Here is an 8,696-nt window from a genome sequence, read left to right on the forward strand (position 1 = left end):
TAACATTTACTCTAATACTTCTACCTAATAGAAGTATTAGAGTAGAAGTATTACCCTCTTTTTCCCTCTTTTCACTCTCCTGTGTATTTCAGTACCATCTAGAGTCTGTTTTTATTATTCCCACAGGTCCTTTTCATGGAAATTTAATAAAGGGTTAAGTTGTCAGTTGGAGGGGGAAACATTTGCAATATCCATTTAGAAAGAAATACATGCATGACTAGGTTCAATTTCAAAATCTAATGTGTGTCACTCCTTTTAGAGAAACACGTGTCCCGGGGCAGTTGCAAACAACTCCTCGCAGAACTAGTTGGTGTGGGAGAACGACAAAGGGAACTTGTAACTGGGTCTGAAAGTGCCAAGTTGTGCAGTGGTGGCCTGTTTCTGCATGAAGACACTGCCCTGAGAAACCCACACGACCTTTCAGCGTCTTCAAGTGCCAAAAGCAGACTGTGAAATGACCAGGGTAGGAAAAAAGTGGGAGCCTTATTATTATTTTTTGTTGCAATAATATACCTTTAAATTATAAAGAAATACGTATTTTTAGAAAAAAAACAATCTCTACTTTCAATCATTTTCAAATTAATCCCTAGCATATGTGCCTGTGATCTGTTTCAGAGAGTCTGAGTAGCTGGCAGATTGTTTTGTCCGTTAAAGATATTGTCCATTGTATCATGTAGTTTCCTGTTTATTTGGACCCTTGGGGGAAATGTTATGTTTGATCACAGTACTGAGAATATTTATAGCTGAGCAATAGCTTTATTTTTATCTCACGAATATTGTAGCTGATTTAACTGTAAATAAGATGTTCATTTTTGTTTTTATTAGGTGCTTTAAAAAAAAAAACCTAGAAGCTGCACAAGTTTCACAACACCAGTTCTTATTAGAGAAGGAAAGAATTATGTCAAGTTTTCATATAATGGCCAAGAATGACGTGTCCACTTGTGATTTCCAGCATTGACTCGGGATATGCAGTATTAACTAACAGTATATGAATTTTTAAAGCTTATCTATTGCTTTAACTTTAGGAATGACAATACATAAAGGTTAATGGGCATTTTAATTAAGATAACAATTATAAAAGTATATAATTTCTTTAACATCACAGTCAAACTTCATTTTTCACACAGGTCAAGTTCAAAATGGATGTTCCTGATCAACACATTGATCTCCTCCAACCCAGATTCCTTCCAACTCATGGTTCTCATCTTTAATATACAGCTTCCAGGACTGCCTGCTGCTCTGTAACAAGCCTGAAGAAGAGGAAAGATCATGGAGGATAGAGTCTGAGGTTTCATGGGCCAAGAGGTTTTAGTGGGGAAAGTCAGCCACAGGGCCATACCTAACTGCAAAGGGAGCTGGGAAATGAAGTCCAACTGTGTGCCCAGAAAGAAGGAGGAAAAGGGTGAATGAAGACCTAGGCAATCTCTGCCACAGTGAAACAGATAATGAAGTAAAAGATACAGAGTTTTATAACCTGAAGAAGGATGGAAAATTCAGTTAACTCTAATCACTGGTGAAAAGGTAGGCTACACCCCAAGGGGGACTGAAGAATTCCATCTACTCAAATCATGTGTTCAAAAGGGAAAGAGGCTATGATGATAAAAATAGGGAAGGGTGAAATCTGAAAGGCACTATGGGGGCACCATGACCCACTCCTCTTCTGGTGACAGCACAGGCAGAACCACTTTACTATGAAAAGCAGCTCAGATGGAATCATCGTGGGGAAGTTTCCTGTATCTCACTGAGAACCTGCACTGCAGTCCCAAATGACTCTGGCTTCCAGGGCTGTTGGAAGTGACTTCGCTGCTACTGAAAAGGTGTGGAAAAAGTCTGGGAATGGTGAAGCCAATCAAACTCACGGTATTATTCTTTCGTTTTAAGTTCTGGGGGTTTTAGAACCTTTGTGATGATCCATTTGTATCTGCTATTTAAGGAGTTTAAAAATTTTAAGAGACTCTAACAAATTAGCCTTGTGATTTTGTTTTGAAATGATAAACTGGTACCCAATGTATGATTTCCATTTGAAAGTTGTAAAATGATTAACTATATTCATAAATTGTGTTTAAATTTTAAAAGAAGCCAATGTATTATATGTGTGTGTTAGATTTATTAGGTTTAGAAGAGGTAATTGGGATACAGAAAGGTTGTACTTGCTAGTTTTATGTTGCCCCTCCAGGCATTTGAAATATTTCAGCAAATCAAATATATTAAATTGGTAAGGGTAGATGAAAATACTTTAGGAAACTTAATTACATATGTAAAGGAGATTAATTGTTTGAGAAATTTTAATCTTTTTAAATTTATAAGTTAATTAAACACAAATTAAACAACACAAAGCAATAATTTTCATTTTCATATAAAATTGTTATATTTACAAATATAATAACTAAATTTATAGGTTACGTTTGAAGACTTTAAAAAACAAATAAAATGTTCAACTTTAACAAATTGAATATTAAATAGAATATACACAAGTAGTTAATTCTTCTCACAAGTCCCTTTTAGTTAAATACTTAATTGACAGGAGTAAAAAAGGGCAAAGAGAGAGAGTGATGGGCATTTAATAAAAAGCAGGAGTGAATACAACCTTATACCTCTGCTGAGTAGCCTCAGACCCAATGTTAGTGGTGAGTTTGAATATATATTAACATCATGAATGCCATTGGTAAGGACCTGGTACCTACCTGAGTACTTGCCTCAATCCAGTTTCCTAATTACTCAGACTCTTTCAGTGGCTGAGCCTAAATGACAGTCAGGAGGTGATGGAAGGTTCAAGGTGTCTTAGGCCATTTGCTGACCTGACCCAGGCAGGGCAGTGGAGGCACCTGGCTCCAGTATACAGCTTGTCCCCTCCTGCATACACCTAGGCCCATCACAGGCAGCTACCAACAGTGGATTGCTCTGTAGCTCCTAACAGGTTGCCCAGGGCTGGTCACAGACAGTGTCTGATATTGACCTACACTGAACTCCCTCCCAAGAGGCAGCAAAACCAACACACCTGGTGGCTGGCTTCAGACCACAAGAAAGCATGACCTGACCACCTCTGCAGGCAGCACCCCCAAAGGGAGGCTTCAGCAGGCACCAGGTTCTCCTTGGGCAAACTCTGCTTCATGGGGTCAGCCCCCACTCAGCAGCTCCTAGACTGTGACTGTGCCCAGTCCTCACACCAGCCAGCCTAAGGATCAACCAAACCTACTGGCATGCAAACAGCAATGAAATCTCAACTACAACAGGAGGGCACAAACAAAGGGATACTCTTAGAGCACCTAGCTCAGGGGATCAGGGAGACAGTGCCACTGGCTTGCGCAGGACACAGACTGCATATGGCTACCATACCAAGACTGGGAGACATAGCAGATTTACCTAATACAGAGAGACAACCAAAATGAGGAGAAAAAAAAAACAATGCACCTAATGAAAGAACAAGAGAAATCTCTAGAAAAAAAGCCAAATGAAATAAAGGCAAGCAAACTACCAGGTGCAGAGCTCAAAACTGGTTTTAAGGAGGCTCAGAGAATTAGTGAGAAATTCAATAGCACAAAAAAGGATATAGAAACTATTAAAAAGACCAATAAGAAATGAAGAAAAGCCCTGGCTGGTGTGGCTCAGTTGGAATGCTGCAAACCAAAGGGTCAGATTCCCAGTCAGGCCACATGCCTGGGCTTCAGGTTTGGTCCCTGGAGGGGCACTTTGCAGGAGGCAACTGATCGATGTGTGTCTCTCACATCAATATTTCTTTTTTTTCTGCATCAATATTTTTCTCTTTTCTTTCTCCCTCCCTTCACCTTTCTCTATAATCAATCAAAGAAAAAAAGTAAATGAGGAATACACTAAAATAAATCAACAGATTAGGTGAAGCAGAGGATCAAATCAGCAATTTCAAACACAAGGTAGCAGAAAATAACCAATCAAAGCAGAGAAAAGAAAAAAATGAAATAAAAATAAAAAGGCAGGACTAGTAAAACAAACATATTAATTTCTAGGCTAGAAATTGGCCCACAGTATCTTCAGCAAAACAAGAAAAGACAAGCAAAAATAATTTTTAGACATCACACCAAAATTTCTAAATCAAAAAAGATACCAGGGATTCCTATATTATATACACATGAAATTCTCACAAAGTCAACTGCATGAGCTTGCTAATGACAAAAGGAGTTGATTTTATCTGTTTCCTGAGGCCTCCTAAAGATTCAGGGAATTTTCTAAGGTAATTTGCCTTACAAATTGACTTTAGACTCCAACTAGAAAGAGTTAGATGTGACTCCACCCAAACGACCACCTGACCTGAGTGTTGCTTCTGCCCACAGAAAGGAGGCCAGTCCAGCTGGGTCTGGCTGGGCAGCTCCAGAGATGCTGAGGAGGGCTGGGCAGTGCTGGGAGGAGGCTAAGGTCTTGGGAGCTGAGAAGGGAGCTGGGGCCCCGAGGAAGGGGCCTTGGAAGTCTACCTCCTCACAGGGAAGCAGGGTGTTGAGGCACGCGGGGAGAGCAGTGCGGATAACAGGCAAAATTAGGGCCATTTCAAGAATTCTTTCTCAAGTAGACAAATGAGAACAGGGCCAGGGGGTCCAGTAAATGGGTCTGACCACAATTCAAGATGGCACCAGCGCCCCGTGCTGACACAGCCACTCTGGGAGCACATCAAAGGGCAAGGAAGGGTCCCGTGGGAAGTGGTCGCTCCCATAATGGAAATGTTTGGCCAGTTGGTGCTGAGATATACAGAGGAACTGAGACTAAATATAACCAGGTCCCCCGCCAGCCAAAGGAGTTCTGAGGTGGAGGGGTGACAACATAGTTCTGTGCAAAACCGCAGCTGGCTGGCATGGGTGTGGAACAGGGAGAGGCGAGAAATGGGGCCTCTGCTACCTGGATGATAGTGATGCCCTCCTCAGTCGTGGTGACAAAAAATGTCTCCAGACAATGCAGAATGTCCCCCTGAGAAACAAAAACAAAATTGTCTGTTTCTCTGGAATGTAAGCTCTGTGAAAACCGAAACTGCTTTCTCTGTCTCCAGCACCCAGATGTGGCACTGGATAAGGGGTTAATTAATTAATTAACTAATGATATAGACAGTAACAGTGCAATAGAAAAGTAGTAGTAATGGGACAATAAACTCTGAAACCTCCCTGGATTAAATAGGTGGAAATGGACTGATAGAGCAGAGAGCTCAGAGAGATTTATCTCAGCAAATTAAGAAAGAAATAATGGCTATATATGCAATAGAGTATTATTCAGCCTTAAAAAATTGGGAGAAAAATCCTGTCACATGCAACAATGTGGGTGTACCGTGAGGACATCATGCCTAGTGGAATAAGTGGGTAGAGAAGGACAAATACCGCCTGATTCCATTCATATGCGATATCTAGAATAACCAAAGGAGAGAGCAGATGCTGGTTGCCAAGGGCTGGGGCGGGGTGGAGGGCAGGGGGAAACGGTGAGCTGCTGCTCCCTGGGTACCAAGTTTCAGCTGGGCAGGATAAATGACGTCTAGGAATCCGCTGTACGACACTGTGCCTACAGCTGACAATACTATGTTGTGCACTAAAAAATTTCTCAGGAGGGTAGATCTCCCATTACATGGGCTTACTACAATTTTGTTTTTAAGAAAGAATGGTTTGTTTATAGTTAAATACTTTAAATTATTTTTCTAGTTGGTACCTTGTTCGGCTTATTTTCACATGTTAACAATAAATATATTTACCACTATAAATATATATTTAATACACTTAAACACAGATATGTTACTTCTCTGAAGTTCCTAACATTCCCACTGGAAAACCGCTTTTGTTTAAACCACTGAGCCCACTACATTACTTAAATGAGGGGACTGCTAATCACCTAGTGATGGCCACAGAGGCGAAGGGCACTGAGTGAAGGAGGAGAGCACAGAACACCTATAATATTGCCCCCCAAATACCAGGACGCACCAGCAATGTCCAGAGGGAAGTCTGGTTGAGTCAGTAGGGTGAGTAAGATTTGGGCAGATCTGGGAGGCAAGGCCAAGGGGTTGTGTTAAGGCAGTGAGCAAAGGAGAACAATCTGTTATGAGCTGAGCTCAGTTTTGTGTGGTTGGCAATGCCCTTGGGAGAGTCTTTGGGCATCGGAGGGCGTGGAGGATGGGAGAGAGGAGCGATGCGTCAGATGAGTTATGGAGCCAAGTGAATCAAGGGCTGCTGGAGCTCAGAGCCAGGGGGATGGAGCGTGAAGAGTACTGCACAGCTGTATTTCTGTAGGGTGAGGACAGAGATTTCCTAAGGCTCACATTGCTGGCATACAATTCACTGAATTTAATAGCATAATGATGATAGTGGATTTAATTTTCTTTTATGAACAACTCAGAGGGAGGGTTACTAAGGTAGGGTCATGAAGACCTGGACAAACCAATCGTCTCAACGCATCAGAAAGCCTTGGCCAAGGAGTCAAATTCAGCTCTTGTTCTTATCTAAGAACAGGAGCATTACTTTGTCTCAGCTTTAAGATAAGATTCTAGGATGAAATCTTTATGTTAAAAATCCTTTTCATTAAGACCTGGTGAATAATTTTGAACTATTATGAAGTGACAACCTCTTAGCTTGCTTTAAAAAAATTTTATAACACTATTGCAGTAACAGAACTCCTGTTTTTTCAGCTGGAAATATGGATACCCAGAAAACACACCTTATTTGCTGGCTTCCCTTGCTCGACCTGGCCCTGTTGCTGAGTTCTGACTAACGAGGTGGGAGCAGAAGTATCATGTGGAAGCCTCTGGGAACTCGCCTTAAAAGACACCCAGTGTCTGCTCCCTGCCTTCATCTCTTTTGTCCCTTCCTCTGTCTCGAGGCTATAACCCACATGCGGCCGTCCTGGGCCACGAGCAGGCAGGCCCCTCCTAGAGATGACGGAGCCAGGGGCCAAAGAAGGCCGAGGCCTTCAGCACTCTGCAGAGATGCCATACCAACCCTGCACTGCCTACCTGGACCTCCACACAAGACAAAAATAACCTCTTACTTTCTGTTGGCCTGTCTTTTGGGGGATTTTCCATTACTTGCAGTCAAAACTAAACCTCAGCAATACAAAAATTAAATTTGGTTCTATTAACTCTCATGCACCTGATTGAAAATATTTTTAAATTTCTCTCCTCATTCGTTCCATCTTCCCCACGATCTGTGTCACGTGTAGTTGGTAAATGATCTCTTAAAGTCCTGGCTGAATCCTATTACCTCCCACCTCTGTAACCCACGTTTGAAAATCTTCAGTGTCTTCCCCTTTCCCTCTAACCACGTTACACCTCCCCAGTCTGGCGTCGAAGGGCGGCCTCCATCCTACCTTTCCAGTCTTCTTCCACCACCCCCTCTGCTTGGCGGAAAAGGCCCTCTTTTCCCGACAGGTCGATCTTCATCTCTGTCTCTCAAAGTTCTCCGCATTCAAGGTCCCTCTGAAACACCACAGTTTCCATGCAGATGTCCCTCCTTCCCCTCAACAGGACGGAGTCCTTCTGTCTGGGTGCACAGCACTGCCACCTGACCATGTGCTCCATGGTGCCCTTTCCCTACTCCATCCCCATACTCTGCTTTCTCTTCAGAACACAAATCTTTCGCCTTTTCATTATTCCGTCCCCATTTTATTTCCACCCTAGATAGCAAGTTTTGTGAGAACAGAGACTACATTTGTTCAGCTGTGTGATGTCTACCACATGGGTCTAGGATACGCACTTCAGAGCTAATTGTGGGATTGAATGGTCAAGGCTTGTTGGCATAGAAAGAAGTCAATTTGATGTCAATTTGATTCACTGATGATTGGTTTGCTTTAGATTTTACTGTTCCATATCTTTCACATTTTTTAGTTCGTCTTTAAACAGAATACTATACCATCTTGCATATTTGGTTGTCCTTTCTTATTAAATTGTAACCTCTTGATATCAGACTGTTTTAAACTTACTTTCTGTTTCCTTCCCTGTCCTCTCTCTACCCCCACCCCTAATAGTTCTCAGCTCAGTGTCATACTCACCGAATTGTTTAAAATACTTGTTGAAGGAATGAATGAAGTCAAGGTACCTCTTCCTTGACATTGTTCACATTTCTTTTCCCAAACCTCGTTGTTTTCTTTTCAACTGTCAGGGCCTGCCACTCCTTCTGATGCCCTTAACTTTCTTCTGGGAAGCTGCCCAAGCATCATTCTTCATGGATCGTTCCCAACTCTTCTCAGAACCCCCAAGTGTCCACTAACCACAGAGAAAAATAACCCAGCCTTTCTTTTGTCTCTGTATAATGAAATGGGGGTGCAGGACCAAATGGCTCAAGGTGCTAAAATCTTATTAAAAGCTGTGATCATAACATAGTCAGTGTTTTTCAATATCTACAGGGATATGTTTAAATTTTTGAAATATTTAAATAAAAAAACTCTTATAAGGCCTATAAGAATAATGCTACGAGGTCAACTCTCCAAGATAAGTATTGTTTTTATAGCCAGTCAAGGTCTGCTCTGGTTTGGTTTTTGTCTGAGCACATCCTACACACTTTCCAAAGTGGAATTAAAGTAGATTAAGATCTGTTTGTTTTCTGATTTCAGGCTTGCAAATTATCGCCAAGAAACATTCTCAGGAAGAGATTCTCTTGTTGCTTTGAAACAAAGTTGGGAATGATGCCCAGGATGGCACCCCCAGCAGAAGAGTTATAGCCAGTAGATTTTCCCTGGGCACTGCCAAGTACAAGGATTTCTTT

The 8,696-nt window shown here is 41.8% G+C and overlaps 1 long non-coding RNA gene across 1 annotated transcript; it reads left to right on the forward strand.

Annotated features, from left to right (window-relative positions):
* Positions 1 to 340: 340 nt before the first annotated feature.
* Positions 341 to 7,033, forward strand: LOC119038604 (uncharacterized). The gene is made up of 3 exons (XR_005080442.2): positions 341 to 463; positions 1,128 to 1,860; positions 6,626 to 7,033. It is a non-coding gene; the product is annotated as an uncharacterized LOC119038604 (long non-coding RNA).
* Positions 7,034 to 8,696: the final 1,663 nt, after the last annotated feature.

Source organism: Artibeus jamaicensis, unplaced genomic scaffold, assembly GCF_021234435.1.
Source record: "Artibeus jamaicensis isolate MK-2021 breed Jamaican fruit bat unplaced genomic scaffold, CSHL_Jam_final scaffold_916, whole genome shotgun sequence".
In the NCBI taxonomy this organism is placed as follows: Eukaryota; Metazoa; Chordata; class Mammalia; order Chiroptera; family Phyllostomidae; genus Artibeus; species Artibeus jamaicensis.